At 48.7% G+C, this 17,095-nt stretch overlaps 1 long non-coding RNA gene across 1 annotated transcript in view; it reads left to right on the forward strand.

The window, feature by feature from the left end:
* The window catches only part of LOC121042449 (uncharacterized), a 127,348-nt gene extending 125,226 nt beyond the window's left edge, over positions 1-2,122 (forward strand). Inside the window, exon 5 of the long non-coding RNA XR_005796207.1 lies at positions 2,018-2,122. This is a non-coding gene — a long non-coding RNA (uncharacterized LOC121042449). The remainder of the gene's footprint in view (positions 1-2,017) is intronic.
* Positions 2,123-17,095: the final 14,973 nt, after the last annotated feature.

Genomic DNA, 17,095 nt, shown 5'->3' on the forward strand with positions numbered 1-17,095 from the left:
CATATGGATGTCTATTTCTTTCAGGACCATTGGTTGAAAAGAATGTCCTTTCTCCATTTTTAGCCTTTGTAAAACAATCCACTGACTATATTTGTGTAGTCTTATATCTGTACTTTTCAGTCTATTCCATTCTTTAATATTTTATTAATTTTGCTAATACACATCCTGATTATTATAGATACACAGTAACTTTGCATTTTTTCTCACAGTGAATTTTTAAGTTGACTAGTGTGAATCCTCTAGGCTTTTTGTTTTTCAAAATTGTTTTCACTATTCTAGCTCATTTTTCCTTTCCATATACATTTTATTTTATTTTATGTATTTTTTAAAGTTTATGTTGTGAGAGAGAGAGAGAGAGAGAGAGAGAGGGCGTGCACATGCATAAGCTGGGAGGGGCAGAAAGAGGAAGAGAGAGAATCCCAAGCAGGCCCTGTGCTGTTAGCAAGGAGCCTGATGCGGGGCTTGAACTCACAAACTATGAGATCATGACCCGAGCCGAAATCAGGAGTTGGACAGTTAGCCAACTGAGCCACTCAGGGACCCCCATATAAATTTTAGGATCAGCTTATCTAAATACATAAGAAAATCCTTCTGGGATTTTTATCGTGGTTATATTTAAATCTATAAGGTCAATTTGGGGAATATAGATAATTTCACTGCTGAGTCTTCCAAGACTTTGTATCATGCAACCTTGATAAACTCAGTAGTTATGGCAACTCTTCTGTATTCCCTGAAATTTTCTTTATCAGTCTGGCTGGAAGTATATCAGTTTTACTGAGCTTGTCAAAGAAACACTATTTAGTTTCATTGGTTTTCTGTATTGATTTTCTGTTTTCAATATTATTGATTTTGTTCTTCTCTTTGTTATTTCCTTCATTTGCTTATTTTGGGTTTATCTTGCTCTTCTTTGTCTAAGTTTATGAGATGGAAACTTAATAATGTACGACCTTTCTTCCATACACACACACACACACACACACACACACACACATATATATAATCAATGCTATACTTTTTCCTGTATACACTGCTTTAACTGCATCCCAGAATTTTTTTTTAATGTTTACCTATTCTTGAGAGAGAGAGGGAGAGAGAGAGCCAGAGTGTGAGCAGGGGAGGGGTTAGAGAGAGGGGGGGCACACAGGATCTGAAGCAGGCTCCAGGCTCGGAGCTGTCAGCACAGAGCCTGATGCTGGGCTTGAACTCACGGACTGTGAGATCAGGACCTGAGCTGAAGTCACATGCTTAATCGACTTAGCGACCCAGGCATCCCTGCATCCCTGAATTTTGATCTGTTGTAATTTCATTAAAAAATGTTTTTTAATATTTATTCATTTTTTGGTGGGGGGAGGAGCAGAGGGGGGTGGGTGGGGAGAGAGAGGGAGCCACAGACTCTGAAGCAGGCTCCAGGCTCTGAGCTGTGAGCACAGAGCTCAATGCGGCCTCCAACTCACAAGCTGTGAGTTCATGACCTGAGCTGAAGTCGGACACTTATCCGACTGAGACATCCAGGTGCACCCCAATTGTTATAATTTCATTTTTAATTCAGTTCAAACTATTTTCTAATTCTCCTTGAGATTTCCTCCTTTGTCTCAAGGATAATTCTGAAGTGTGCTGTTGAATTTCCAAGTATTTGGGGGACTTTCCGCGTACCTTTATGATATTGTTTCTACTTTATTTCCTTTATGGTCAGTAGAACGTATTTTGTATGATGTGAATTAGCGAAAATTACAGAGAGTTCCTAAATACACCTTGCCCTCACGTACAGCCTTCCCCACCACCAACATCGAGCACCAGAGTGGTACATTTGTTACGGCCAACGAACCTGTGTCGACACGTCATTATCACTAAAAGTCCATGGTTTACGTTAGGGCTCCCTCTTGGTGTACATATGGGTTTTGACAAATAGATGAAATGTACCCACCATGCGAGTGCCGGAATAGATCCTGTGTGTATTAGTTCGTTTGCCAAATGTGAGTCGCACTATTTTGACCCTCTGCATTTACATTCTTTCCAGGGGCAAGTTTGGGACCTGAGTGACCATCTGGACTTTCGTTCATTTCTCAGAGCCTTTGGTATGTTGCTTGAGGTCCGTCCCATGCGTACACGGTTAGAGACGGCATAGAGGTGCGTCCACCCCTTTCTGTGATCTATTTCTGAAAGCTCCATCCACTCCGTGACTCCCCCGAGACCCCCTAGGTCTCTGGATTCCCTTTCTTGCTCCTGGAGCTAGGAAGGTGAGGTTTTAGCTTCTCAGCATGGTTGTGCATTTCCTGTGACCGGGTCTGGCTCCGAAGTGTAGCATCAAGAGGGAAGGGAGAAAATGACACCAGCAGGATTCCCTCTTGCCTTTTCATCCTCCTGGTCACAAAGCAGGATGTTCTGTCAGTCGTAGGCACGTCTACGGCTGCTGCCAATGCCATCACAAGCATATAGCTTTGGGACATTTGCCCGGGCAGGACACACAGAGAAAGAAAAGAAAAACAACAACAACCAGGGGGGGCTCCTCACTCTGTTCTCTGGCCATAAAGAGGTGGCTTCTCTTGGGCCTTTTCCCCTTGGCGACCGCTGAGCGATTCTGGGACTTGACCTTTCTCCCAAGTGTAAGCCGGGGGATACAGGAGCGAAGAAACAACTGGGGGAACTCGTGGCCCCGTCCGTGACTCTGAGGGCCGACCTTCCCTCCATCCGCCTGCTATGGTTTCCTTTTTAGACTGCTGACTGTGTTATGCATTCCGTCCGGGGTTCTTAGTTGTAATCACTGGGAGAGAGAGAGTGGTGTGGGTGTTCCCTCTTAACCAGCGCCACAGGTCTGCTTGATGTCCAACTGGAAGGGGCCGTTTAGACTTATTTCCATGTGAAAACATGCCGAGTAAGACTGCAAGATTGGCGCGAACATTCCAGATACGGCTCACGTCTTTGAGAGCGTTTAGGCTTGTAGGGGGCTGCGTCCCCTCCGCTCCGAGAGAAGACAAGACGAAAAGAGGGTGCTCTCGCCGGTACAGACCCCACGGCTCCCTGTGGGATCCACCAGCCTTTCAGAAGGCTGCGGGCCCCCTTTGCTCCTAAAGACTTTTCTTCAGAGATTCTCTGCCTCTCTCCTTTTCCCTGATGCCTGGTCCCGTCGGAAGTTCCACCCAGACTTAACCAGTCCTGGAAAACAGCAGAAAGTACCCCTGCCTGCACGGAACATGGCGTCTGGTGGGACCTTTCCTTTCTCCCAGCATAACCGTCGGAGAGACAGATGTCAGCGGGAACTTCATCTCCCTGACATCTTTGCCCCGGGCTTGAAGAGCATCTCTTGCCGTAACAATGTATTCAAGTTATGTTTTCAGATGCGATTTCTTGGGGGAAAATGTCGTTTTGTTGTACGGATGCTTCTTGTTGGAGAACAGGGACGAGGTGGGGATGCTAAGGGCTGACAGGTGTACCCTCGGGGCGGAGGTGGGAGTGATGGCCCCCTGATGACTTGGTGCTGAGACCCAGTAAGGGCAGAGGGGAAGGAAGGGAGAGAGCAAAGGAGACAGGGAAGATAAGGCGGCAGAGGACTCCCGGAGGCTGACTCTGTAGGGACCGAATGAAACACAAAATAGCGAACACTTTGCCTTGTATTGGTGACCAGCCGCCAGGGAGCACGTAGTACCCGATGACCTTCACGAGCAGCCCATGTACCTGGAAGCGGAGTAAGTTTTTCAGGAGTGAAGAATTTCCTCGTTTTCGTTCTCATCTTGTTGAATGTTGTTGATGGGCGAGGTGAAGAGACACCCGTACCTCTTCTCAAGCTACTCTTGGCTTCTGAATATTACAGGCAAGTCTTTGCCTGTTGTTTTCTTTTTTATGCCCGGTGGTCTAGGGCTCGGAAAGACCCTGCCAACTCCACGGCCAGCTGCTGCTCCCGGAACCTTGCCCTGGAAGGTGACCATGACAACGGGCACCTCGATTCCTGCGGTCATTTCCGTGAGATGGCTACTTCTGAGCACTGGGGCTGTAATTTGAAATCGGATAATCTTAGGTGTTGGACCTTTGGCTGCCTTTAATATCTGGTGCCATTTTGTGGACTCTCCTAATGATAGAATGCAAGGTTTGTCTCAAGTTTCTATCTGTTGCTTGCCCCACATCGGCTTATTGTGACTGTTTAAAAGCTGCCATTTCTGTTCTTATCTTTAGATGTCAAAGGATGCCTTGCCCTCAGCTCTCCATTTGCTGTGTCCTCTCTTTCTCTGCCTTCAGACCGTTAGCATCACTTGCACTTGGGTCATGTAGAAAGCCACATGCGTGGGAGGAGCTGGTGTTGTGAAGACAAGAGAAAGAAAAGCCCACCCTTCTTTTGTTCAGTGGTTCTTGTTGTGGAAACACTTGTCCTGAAAGCTGCCAAGAAACAAAAATGGCGGGGGGAGAAGACAGGAGACGGGGCGGAGGCTGATCCCCTGAACAATACGGGAAAATGGTCAGCCACAGGAGAAGGAAAGGAATAAAAAAATTCCTGGGGTGTGGAATTTGTGGGGGGAGGGGACTGGCCCAGATGTGGTTGGCTGGGGTAAGCCTCAGGGAAGCAGGAAGGGATGGAGGAAATTTTCCACAGTCAACAACGGCCCTTCTTGTGAGGGGTGAAGTAGGGATTACCTGGTTTATTGCCCAGGTCTCTGGGCTTAGTGGTGGTCGGCAAGAAGGAAAGATCAGTGATAGACCTTAAATGGGGGTTTCTTAGTCTTGGCTGAACACTTGACTAACTTGGGGAACTGAAAACAATTCCTGGGCTCTACTCCCAGACCAGTGCTTCTTGAACTCTACTGTGCATTAGAATGATCTGAAACTCTTGTTGAAATACAGATTCTGGTGAGTTAGGTCACAGGTAGGGCTGAAATCCTGTACGTCGAACAAGCACCCGGTGATGCTGTTGCTGCTGGCTCAAGCATCGTACTTTGAGCAGCAAGGATCCAGAACAATTAAATCATAATCTCTTGGGGGTGGGTCCCAGCCATGGATGTTTTTAAAGTTCCCCAGGTTTTCAGGGTTGAGACCCATTGCTCTGGAGCCTAACAAAAGAAAAGAATGCAAGGACTTGGAGGGGCGGCCATGATGAAAGTTGGCCTTTCTGTGAGGATGTGGCAGATAGGGAGTGAGTTAGAAGGATCTGGCAGCTGGCTTGGAGGAGTCACAGATAATTCATCACAGCAGGTGGCAGTGGCTTCAGGGTACTTGTGGGTTCAGGGTACTCTCAGCTAAGTCCGCGTCAAGGACTTCTGACACAAGTGTGTCTCTTGGTGGTGGGAGAGTGAGTCACGAAGCTTCCTGAGTTCTGGTCCTATTACTCTGGTTCTTTTTTAGAGACAACCCCAAGGGCTTTTTTTTTTTTTTTTAATTTTTTTTTTCAACGTTTTTATTTATTTTGGGGACAGAGAGAGACAGAGCATGAATGGGGGAGGGGCAGAGAGAGAGGGAGACACAGAATCAGAAACAGGCTCCAGGCTCCGAGCCATCAGCCCAGAGCCTGACGCGGGGCTCGAACTCACGGACCGCGAGATCGTGACCTGGCTGAAGTCGGACGCTTAACCGACTGCGCCACCGAGGCGCCCCCTTTTTTTTTTTAACTTCAAAGACTTCACCTCAATCCTCAAAATGGCCCTGTCAGGTCTCAGTCGTATGTTTGGAGTGGTTTTTACCTGATGGAAGAAGAAACCATATCCAGAGCTGTCAACTTAGAACTAGACTCGAAGCAGAATTGAAATGAAAACACTTTGGAGGGAGAAGGAAGTAAAGACAAAACTGAAAACTGAACAGATATGGCTATTTGGGGGGTCATTTTGTAGCCCATCAAATGTCCACCTAACTTCTTGGTCTGTCATCTATTTCCGGGCTGCTACTGGCCTTGCACACCTATTGCTTTCTTCAAGCGATTGAAACAACTGGCTTGGATATTATTTGACTTGCTGCATGGGCCCTACTGTCCCTCCTCTGGAAGCCAGAATTTACCTGCCTTGCAGCATATTCTCGGGCCCTATAACTCAGTCTGATTTTGATTGCCCTGTTGTTCTGTGACTTTGGATAATAGGCCATTATTCTAGGAATTGCCATTATATTCTATTAATAAGAGCTGGGAGAATTTATAACAGCGAAACGTGGTAAGATTTGCAAGTGGAGCCCTCGTATGTCTTGTAAAATACGACTCCGTCGGCCAGCCCACGTGATGGATGAAGACAGCGCACGCTTCCTTCCTGCTTCCCTCCCTGAGCGGCCAGACCTTGGTCCTGGGGACCTTTGACCGAGCCTGGCTCGGGGCCTCCCTGAAGGGGACGTGTGTGGGATGGGCGTGTGACGCACAGGACTTCGAGTGGCGTGGCCACTCACACCTGCTGCTGGGATCATGGTCAAAACTCCAAGCAGGGGCCTCTGAAGGAGAAGGCTATACACATGTCTGCAATATTTTTCATGGCGTTGCCCCTGATGATCCAGAAAATAGCTGCTTCTCATCACAGACGTCTTTGGGACGTCGTGAAGAGGGAAGAGTTAAAGACATGTGCTATTTAGAGGCAATCCCAAAGCTCACATGTTGGCACATTTCCTCTCGGTTTATATTCTTGTGAAGCTTTTTTTCTTTATATAGTTACGTTCATTCTATCTACACGATTCTGTGGGCTCTTCTGCTTCGTATGGCATTGCACGATCCCAAATCATTAACCCTTCCTAAATAGCATTTTAGGCAGCTGCGTTAGTGTGCTAGCATCTAGTTAAGTAATGCTTTACTTACCCCTGTGCATAGTCGCCATCTGTCAGGAGGGACCTGTTCCCCGAAAGCACTGTGCTCGGGGAAACTCCCATCAGTCACCTGGGTCAGACGTCGGCTCTAGATTTGTGGCCAAATCCCCCATGTAGTTGTGGGTAACATGGGACTCATATAATTAGTGATGCCGAGTGGCTGTATTTTTGAAAGAAGATCATTGCCATAAGGCATCGGCACACAGTAAGTGCTTTTTAAATCCGAACAAATCCATGGCACCAGAATTATGTCTTCGCGTTTGCTGTTCCCTCCATGTGGAACGCTCCCCCCCCCCCGGGAATCTGCTTAGAAATGTACTTCGGTTTTCTGTATTAAAAAAGCTTCTCAGGACACTCAATACACAGAGATAATGACCCCCTCATTCCTACTTCTGCTTTGGTTTTTGTCGTAAACCTTACCACCACCTGGTATGTTATCTACAGATTTATCCAGCTATGGCCTGTCTCTCCACTCCAGAGTGGGAGTGCCATGACAGCAGTGGACTTGAGGACTTTGCTTGCTGCTGTATCCCCAGCATCTAGGATGCTGCCGGCCTGTAGTAAGTGCTCAATAAACAGATGTGTAATGAATGAATACGTTGCTTGGGCACGGAGGGTGAAAATGCAAACTCTGGGCCTCACACAAGCCTTGTCTCCGGGAACGTGACTCCCAAATCTGTTTTTAAGATCCACCCCCAGCCTCAGTCGGTTAAGCGTCCGACTTCGGCTCGGGTCATGATCTCGTGGTTCGTGGGTTCGAGCCTCGCCTCAGGCTCTGTGCTGGCAGCTCGGAGCCTGGAGCCTACTTCGGATTCTGTGTCTCCCTCTCTCTCTGACCCTACCCTGCTCTCACTCTGTCTCTCTCTCTCTCTCCTTTCTCTCTCTCAAAAAAAATTGAATGTCCACCCCCAGAGGTGTTTCTGCCCTCTGAAATCTGAGCCCCCCTTTCTTGAACTATAGTTCTGTCCCCAGCTTCTTTCAGTGAAACAATGTTCACGCAATCTGGCTTCATTTTCCTGTTCTTTCAAAACCTATTTGACTCCAAATAGGTAACAATAATTTAAATGACCTCAATAATATTCCTTGCTGCAACATGTTGAGAACCTTGTCATATTTCCTACTCAGAGGCATTTGCTTCAAAGATCACAGTGACAAGGGGTGCCTGGGTGGCTCAGTCGGTTAAACATCAGGCTCTTGATTTTGGCTCAGGTCGTGATCTCACAGTTGGTGGGTTTGAGACCCGCATCGGGCTCTGTGCTGACCGCTCGGAGCCTGGAGCCTGCTTCGGATTCTGTGTCTCCCTCTCCCTCTCTCTGTCCATTTCCCACACGCTCTCTATCTCTCTCTCTCAAAATAAAGAAATAGAATAAACATTCTAAGATCGCAGTGACAAGATAGCCAGTTTTTAGCGGGGAGCGGGACGTATGTGGGTTCGTTCAGTGCAGTTATTCTGCATGGCCACCTTGCTTGGACTCTACAAAGGAGAGAAAAACGAGGTATTCTTTTGTGTGTTTTATGCAAAGCTCTTAACTCTCCTCCACTTGGCCCTCATTCCCTGACTGGCCCCTTCCTCCTTCCTCACCCTTGGTAACAGCACTGCATCCAATGTGTTTTACTTTTTTTTTTTTTTTGAGTTTTTATTTATTTACTTTGAGAGAGAGAGAGAGAGAGAGGCAGAGAGAGAGGCAGTGAGAGAATCCCAAGCAGGCTCTGCACTGTCAGAGCGGAACTTGATTCGGGGCTCAAACTTGTGAGCCCTGAGACCGTGACCTGAGCTGAAGTCTGATGCTTAACCGACTGAGCCACCCAGGTGCCCCTCGACGTGTTTTACTTTCTCACACTGTCAGAACGGCTAAGACTCCAGGCCCCAAGCTGTGTGGACCCAGGCTGGGTGGTCCACACTGCATTCACACGGGAGGTGTGGAGCCCAGGGGTGGAGGGACTGCCATGTTGCTGAGCAGAGCTGGGCTCCCTTTTTCCGCCCTCCCTTCACAGCCTGTTGCCTCTCCCTGCATTTGTAAACCGGGGGCAACTAAGAGAATGTTCCTCATAAGTTGTCCTGAGGCCTGAATGAGACAAAACAACTAAAAAGCCCAACTCAGTGTCTGCTCAGCAGAAAATGTGCAATGAAAGAGAACGAGTCCTGTTTTCAAAACGTGGTGACGCGAATTCCTTTTCTTTCATCTTCTGGAACGATCCAGCATGGAGGTCGTTTGGTTTCTGTGACTACTAACATGCACTGGGGTCTTCTTTGGGAGACGCATTGCGCTAGGTGCCGGGGGTACAAAGATAATACCTCAGTCCCTGTTATGGGACATCGTAGAATTTTAATACAATGTATAATAAGGTTCTCTATTTCTCTGGTAATAGGTTTTGCATGAAGAGTTAAATCTTTTCCATTTTGGGCGAAACCCGGGAAGGGCCGATCTGAACGACAGCGTATTTCAGAACAGTCTCATTACTTGACGCATCATAGGAAGCTCGGTACCTGCAGATTTGAATTAAATTGAACTTAATCTTCCTCAAATACACACTGTAGTTGGAACTAGGTTAACAAGTGGTATCTAATAAAGAGATCCTTGGTGAGAACCGGTCAGAATGACTATAATTAGTGATTGTTTATCATTGTCAGTTTAAGTCCTAAAGGACTTAGAGGGACTTAAAAACTGTTTGCCCTCTTAAGAGGCTTTTAAACCCTTCTCCCTACAATCTTGTTCACACAGTTAATTAACAGAACAATAGATACAACCCGCTTTCTTCTCAAGTTGTGCTGGGGGAAACCTCAGTCGCAGCACAATTACTTCCAACATTCCAGTGTGTGAAATGAAGGTGAGCGGGTGTGGTACGTGCATGGTCTTAGTTCGGGTTCCTAATGAGCTGCAAAAAAAAAAAAAAAAAAAAAAAGACTCCAGGCATCCCCCGCCCCCACCCTCCAACCCAGTTCTGCCCAGTGATTTTCTTGTTCCAAATGTTTTAGAGTTCTCAATTTTTTCCATGCAACTGCTTTTACTTGTAATACCTCTTGACATGGTGATCTCCATTCTCAAATGAACCATTAACTAGGGGAGCTATGATTTTTTTTTTTTTTTTTTTTGGTGGCCACTGTTCCTGACAAGGAAGGCAGTTATGAGCGTCAGATCTGTGGATCGGGAGTTCAAAATACAAACAAACCTCACAGGCTGAAAATATTAATTATGTGGGTAGAACCAGCTGTAAATGATGCAAAATCTGTACGTTTTGTTTCTACACACCCGAAGGTGCGTTACAGATAACGTGCGGCTTTGTTCACAGCGGTTTTTGTTGATAGAAGCTGAAGGGAGACGAAAGGATGGGGGGCAGGGGGTTTTTAATGGACGGTGGGGTGTCTGAAAGTGTGGCCCTGGAATCTTCTGGAAATCTCCAGGTCTGTGGGGAGGCCTGTTTCTCTCCAGGCAGCATTGCATGCTTCTCTCTCTTCTGGACCTGAGTCACATGTGCTGGGATTGAAGTCGGCCTGCCAGACCCCTTTGCCACTTGGCTGTCAATATATTTGGAGGCTTTGCCAGCCCCCTGGGGAGACACTGGGCTTTGCCACAGCTGGGCTCTCTCTGTCAGCAGGGCAGTGGAAGGAAGGAGGCTCTTCTGCAGCTTGGGACAAACACTGGGTTCTAACTATATAAATATAGCCCTTGTATAAAAACTTAAGAAAGAAAAAGGAAAGAAAAATAGAAAGATCGTTGGCAGATGAAAAGTGGGTTTGAACTGACTTTGACTTTCCCCTGCCCCGCATGCATCCAATGGCCAGGAGGTACTAGAAGGGAAACGCCTGGGCAGTGGTCCTCAGGTGTGGTCCCGGACTTACAGCATCAGCATCGTCTAGATCTTGACAGTAATGCACATCCTTGGCCCCTCCCCGGAACCTATGGCATTAGATGCTCCTCGGTGATGCAGATGTAGTAGATGTTTGTGAACCCCTGGTGTAAATTTGTTTAATCTTTTTATTTATTTTTGAAAGAGGGAGAGCATGAGTGGGGGAGGGTGAGAAAGAGGAGGACAGGGATCCGAAGCGGGCTCTGTGCTGACAGCAGCAAACCGGATGCAGGGCTTGAACTCACGAACTGTGAGATCGTGATCTGAGCCGAAGTCGGATGCTCACCCATCTGAGCCACCCAGGCGCCCCTGCGAATCCCTGTTTTAGAAGAGTATTAACATCTGGGTTTGAATATTCTTCTGTTACACTCGAGCAGTGGCGTGTTTGTTTTAAGAGTCTCAGTGTTCTCGCTACAAGGTGGAGGTGAAACCCACCATCCCTTTATTCAACAAACACGTGTTGCACACCTACTAAGCACAGACAGTGTGCTCAACCTGGGGACAAAATCAAGTGAAGCCAGAAAGGACCAGAGTTCAGAGAGCTTAGAGCCTGGTGGGAGAAACAGGTGTTGAATGAATCAGCACAAAATAAAAGTTTAAGGGCCGATTTGCTGGAGGACTGAGTCATGGGCTCTGAGTTTGGACTGGGGGCACCTGACCTAGCATGGGGGTTTGGAAAGGTTTCCCTAAGACAGTGACATTTGAAGTGTCAGTTGAAGGATGAGAAGGATAGGAAGGTGTTGGCCGAGGAGGGGAACTTGTTGGGTGAGTGGAGTGGTCCAAGCAGGTGGGTCCCTAGGTGGGTGGGGGGAGCACCAACAATTAAGGAGGCAGTAGTTTCCAGGGCACCTGGGTGGCTCCGTCGGTTGAGCATCCAACTTCGACTCAGATCATGATCTCACGGCTCCTGAGTTTGAGCTCCATATCGAACTCACTGCTGTCAGCGCAGAGCCCGCTTCATACAGCATTTAAAAAAGGAAGCGGTCGTTCCCAAATTTGTCTGCACCCTGGAATCACCTGGGGAGCCTCAAAAAATATCAATGCCTGGGCCACGCCCCTAGAGATTGTGACTTAGTTAAATTTCAAATATTGGGGTCATCCTAACGTGGGGTAATTTTGGGAACTACCGAACTGTAAGAAGGTGAGAGCGCGTGGAGCTCAGAAGGGGGGAAGAGGGGTGGAGAGGGGTGTGGGGTTGCCAGGCTGTGCATCAGGTGAAGCATCTAGTTTCTGTCCTAGGGGCGGGGGACGCAGGGCTCTAAACAGAAGGAGGGCCCAGGAAGATCTGTACATGGAAAAGATCACACACCCTGGCAGCTGGACAGAAAAGGAACAGGTGGGGGGTAGTGGTCCCTTGGAGGAGGGGGTGGAGATAAAGACAGATCTGAGGCAATCGACCCGTCTCGGCATAGAGCTCGAGGGAGATGGGGGAACTCACGATGACCCTTGATCTCTGACTTGCAGATGTGCGAAGATGGGGGTAGAGGACCAGGCTCGGGGGAAGTCGTGCATTTGGTTCTGGATGTGTTGAGTTCCATGCAAGTGGCCAAAAAATGCAATAAACATGGCTTAAACAAGTAAGGGGTTCATTAGGGATAGCAAGAAGGATGAGGTCGCGGTTCGAGGGCTTGAATGATGGCTCCAGGATGCCTTTAAACATTTAAACTCTTGGCACTTTTCTGCTCTGCCACCTTTGTGCTTATGTTTGTGGCTTTGGGTCATAGGTGGTCACTCTACCTCTAGCTTCTTATCCTCATAGCAGGCAGGAAGAAGCAGGAAGGGGAGAGTGGGGGTGTGGGGGGGGGGGGGAATAAGAGCCCGTATCAAGGAAGTGCGGGCTTTCCCCAAAACCCTCTGCCTGTGTCTGGGTGACTATCACTGTGCTCACGGCCGAACCTACTGGAAAGCCAATGCGGGGAACGCACTGCACCCCAGACAAAAATCAAGATTCCGTTCATTAGGGATAAAGGGGGATAGATAGTGAGTAACTAGCACAGCAATATATACCTAAGATGCTTTTTCCAGCCAGGATGAGATGTCCGATAGGTAGTCGAATATAGGAATCGCTTTTGGGTCCATCAGTGAAAAAAGGAAGTTTTATTAGTGTTCCCTTAGTGAAGAGTGTTCAAGATAAACGAGTCAGTAATCTTGCCATAGTAAGTAATCTCAAGGATCATATGATCCTGGGGCTTATAAATGTCTGGCTGCCTGATGTAACTTGAATCTTACAGTAGAGGCAGGCATCAAAATAAATGTCCGGATGTCTACTAGGCTAAGCACTACATTAAACTCCTGAGCACTGTGTGTGTGTGTGTGTGTGTGTCTATACAGACTCAGTTCTGGGTATATGTGGTGGACTATAAAAATGGCCCCCACTTTCCCCTGTCCTGGCCACCTGTACGTGATAGGATTTTGCTCATCTTCCCTTCAAGAAGAGGAGTCTCTTCTCCACCTCTTTTTATTTTTTGAGAGAGAGAGAGAGAAAGAGAATCTTAAGAAGACTCCTTTCCCAGCGCAGAGCCCAATGCAGAGCTTTATCTCAGGACTGCGAGATCATGACCTGAGCTGAAATCAAGAGTCAGATGCTTAATGGACTGAGCTACCCAGGCGCCCCTCTTTCTCCGCCTCTTGAAGCTGACCTAGGCCACGTGACATTAGCAGATGTGGTGTAAATAAAGGCTTATCAAACTTCTGTGTATTGAGGCTTACCCTCCCGTTGGGGAATCCTGGCTCGGCCATGGGAATGAGTACAGGCTAGCCTGTGTTGAGTTTGCTCCTGTCACCCTAGTTAATATCAATCCAACACCACACCCATAAATTGAGGTCATTCTGGACCACTCAGCCCGGCCCAGAAAAACAACCCACTTTACACCATAGAATCATGAGGAACGATAAATATTGTTTTAGCTGCTAAGTTGGGCTTTGGGGATGGCTTGTTACACAGCAAAAGCTAGGTGATACATGGATATCTCATGAGTATTTTCTTTTACTGCATTGTTACTACTGGAAGGCAGTGTTTGGTATAAGCTGTGCACATGGGTTTAACCCTGTGGGCTTAACCTTCTGGGTTTAAAATCGGGCTTACACATTTCGTAACTGTGTGACTTATTGGCTCTGTGCTCATTTTCCTCATCAGTTGGACAGGAAAAAAAGAGTCGTGACCTCTTAGGTTGCAGGGAAGATTAAGGGAGTCAGTGGGTGGACGATATCCTGTCCTGCATCTGACGTATTTCAGATGTTCAACAATGTTCTTTATCGCTGTGCTAGTTGTTAGCGGTGGCCTTGGGGTTTACTGCTCAGTACATACTCATGGTTGTATGACTTTTGTGAGACAGGGTTGGTTCTAAGGCAGACTATTCTGTTCCTTTCACCCATCTGCATCTTATCGCGGGGACATAGTGTTCAGTCATGGACATGAACACCGAAGGCAGCCGAGGAGGAGAAAAATGTCGGAAAAGAGAAAGGGAGGCCTGAGCAGTAGGACCCATAGAATTTTCTGTCCCTCCAGCTACCCAGGACTCAATGAAAGACGGAGTAATCTTAGGCTCCTTCATCAAACGGGTGCGGAGACAAGGCCAAGCAAGCAAAGCTTGGGCGGGTGCTGGGAACTCCAGGGTTGGTTCCCAGGTGCCCCTTCTTCCAGCCCGGCACACGCTGTCACCTAACCCCTCTGCCCCTTGCTGGGCCATCCTCCCTCTACCAGGCCTCAGAGACCGCGAATTGCAACTTGCTCCCCTTAAGTTGCGAAACCCCGCAAACCTCTGTAGACCCTAAGGCAAGCAAGGCTGGGCTGTGGGCTGGGGCTAAACAGTCATGTGCTGTCATTCTCCACGCTTCCCTTCCAATGTGGCTCTTGGAGGTGGCTTCCTTCAGGCCCGGCCATTTTTGCCCGTTCATTCCACCTCATCCAGCTGGGTGTGGGGCTTTCTCTGTGCCCCCGGGCTTTGTTCCCCTCCTCCATTTTTAACACTGTGTTCACCCCTGTGAGGATTTGGCCTTCCAGCTAGAGACCCGCAAAGCCCCGTGGTTCTGACTCTCTGGCCTGCCTCCCCTCTCCCTGAAATCTGCTTGTCCACTTGGTGAGGAGTACAGTTCCCTAGCAACACCTCTTTGCTGTTTCTTTGCCGGGGTCCTGGTTGGTTCCCCCCACTGCCCACACTATCTACAGGGCAACTCAGTTTTACTATTCATGCCTCCCCATCCGGCGGCTGATGCGTGGTGTGGAGAGGACACTGCAGGTGGGAAATCTGACCCTGTGTATGTGGCCTGCCTGGGAGGCCACCTACTGGTCGCCCCTTTTGGGCAGACCCTGGAGTCCCCTTGGGTCTGCCACGCCTCCTGATGGGCTGTTCATCACTGGCTCTTACCCATCATCGGGAGGACACTGAATCAGGTTGGCTGATTGCCAAGGATATGCTGACCTTTGCAGACCCCAGAGGAGAGGCCTGCTCTCTCTTCAAGTTATCAGTCTTGTCTTGCTCTTGGAGCACGGAACCAACTCTACAACCAACACGTTGAGCTGACAGATGGTGCCAGAAGAGGAAAGCGGGCAGGGGCAGGCTCATTTTGTCTACTGGGGGCTTTTAGTATTTTCGCTCTGAACAAATAAAGAGTTTGCTTTCGAAGCATGAAACTCTAAACGGTCCTCGAAAATTCTAGAGGAATTTTTCTGGTCATACTTAGTCTCTGCTGTCCCCAGAGCAGCCAGCTTAAGGCCCTGAAGAAATTGAAGCCGATGTGTCCGATAGATACATCTTAGGCTTGAACCAAAGCAGAGCATGCCGGCAGCTCACTAGGACCCTGTCCTCACGAGCAGGTGGGTGCTGCCACGAACAGGTGGGTGCCCCGACCTGTTCCGGACCCTGAGGCCAGCACCTGGGCAGTGGTCTGGCCCTGCCCCACGTGATGGTCAGCCCGTCTGAAGGGTAGGCCTTCGCCCCGGTTCCTACTTGTTCCACTGCAAGGCAAGAGCACTGACAAGTAGTCTGAATCGGATTCGTCCCTTATTTGAGAGCTGGGACCTGTTGCCTTTCCCCCCATCTGATGGGCCTCTTCTTCAAGTCCACCGGGCTTCCCAGTTGGGACTACTGCCAACCAACCCTGGGGGTCAAAGATGGACCCACACAGCACAGCCCTCACCACAGGGTTCTCAGTCCTGACTGCACGGGAGAGGCGGGTGGGAGATATTGAAAAAGATACAGTGGCCTGATCTCTCCCGGACCATTTAAGACACGCCCTTTGGGGACGGGAGTCGGGCTTCTGTATTTTCTTTCGAAAGGTCCTCTGTTGGTATGAGATGCTTCCGTGTTGGAGAACCACCGCCTTCCATCCATGGTCAACGGTGTATTTACTTGAGGGCCAGTCAGATGAAGTCAAAATATTTAGGGGAAGGCTTTTTAAAAAGTGTGAAAAGAGAAATAAGGACAGTCTTGATTCCCGTGGGGTCATTTCGTCGGCAACCGCTGCTCCCTATGCAGCAGCCAAGCTCTGAAGACACGGAGGTCAACAGAACACCTGTAGCTCCGGTGGCTCTGAGTCTGGCGGTGGAGACCTGGGTAGGAAAAATTACCCAAACACGTAATTAACAGCTGTAATAAGAGGCAGAGATGGAAGACGTAAGGTGTTCAGGGAACAGTTCCGCTCCGGAGGGCTGGGCAGTCACGGACTGGGGCCAGGCTCTCTTCTGCATGGGGTGCTTATGTGAATTCGGTTACTCTTCCTGTATCCCCCTGTTACAGACCCAGAGACTTGGGCTCACAGAAGCAGGATTTGGACCCACGCAGTCCGGCTCTGACAAGATGTCCTTAACTTCCGATGCGAGGCTGCTTCTGCGTCAGGACAGCTGGTGTTCCAGAGCCCAGTCTGTCGTGGAGGGGACTTGGGGGGTGCCCAGGGCGGCACGAGAGATCTGTCTCTCTGGGAAGGCTGATGGACAGGAAAAACCACGAGATGCTTACTCACTTTTCCGACGACCTCACCCCAAATGGAAGTGCCTCGTGCTCGGTTTGGAAGGATCATTTCTGTCAGACGCGGACGAGTTGGCTGATAGAGGAATCCACGTTCCCTACCCGATTCTCCCTGTGGTAGGCTTGGCCCTGTAATCCTGCCCTGCCCAGTAATTTAGAGGAATAGCAGTAATGATGAAAACCAAAGCCAGTTGGATCTGCCGGGAGAGTCCTAGGAGGCAAACTATAATTATCCAAATTAGACTCTGAGGGGGACTTGACTTTTACAGCCTGATGTTCCCTGCCACAGAAAGTACTGTTGCTAATGTCTCTTTTTGCTCAGGGTGTGGCTGGCAGCAAAGTGCCTCGTGGCCACCTTCCAGGTGATTCCTAAAACGGCATTGTTTGCCAGAGCCTACTCAGGGAGGTCATTGTGTCTCGGTGACGTTTGAGAGAGCAGCTTCGAGAAACTTCTGAGAGTTCCCATGTTTGGGAGGGACCCATTTAGGCCTTCTCCTCAGTTATATTCCCATTTGGGAGCAAAG

This window comes from Herpailurus yagouaroundi, unplaced genomic scaffold (assembly GCF_014898765.1).
Source record: "Herpailurus yagouaroundi ecotype Mexico unplaced genomic scaffold, PumYag 185, whole genome shotgun sequence".
In the NCBI taxonomy this organism is placed as follows: Eukaryota; Metazoa; Chordata; class Mammalia; order Carnivora; family Felidae; genus Herpailurus; species Herpailurus yagouaroundi.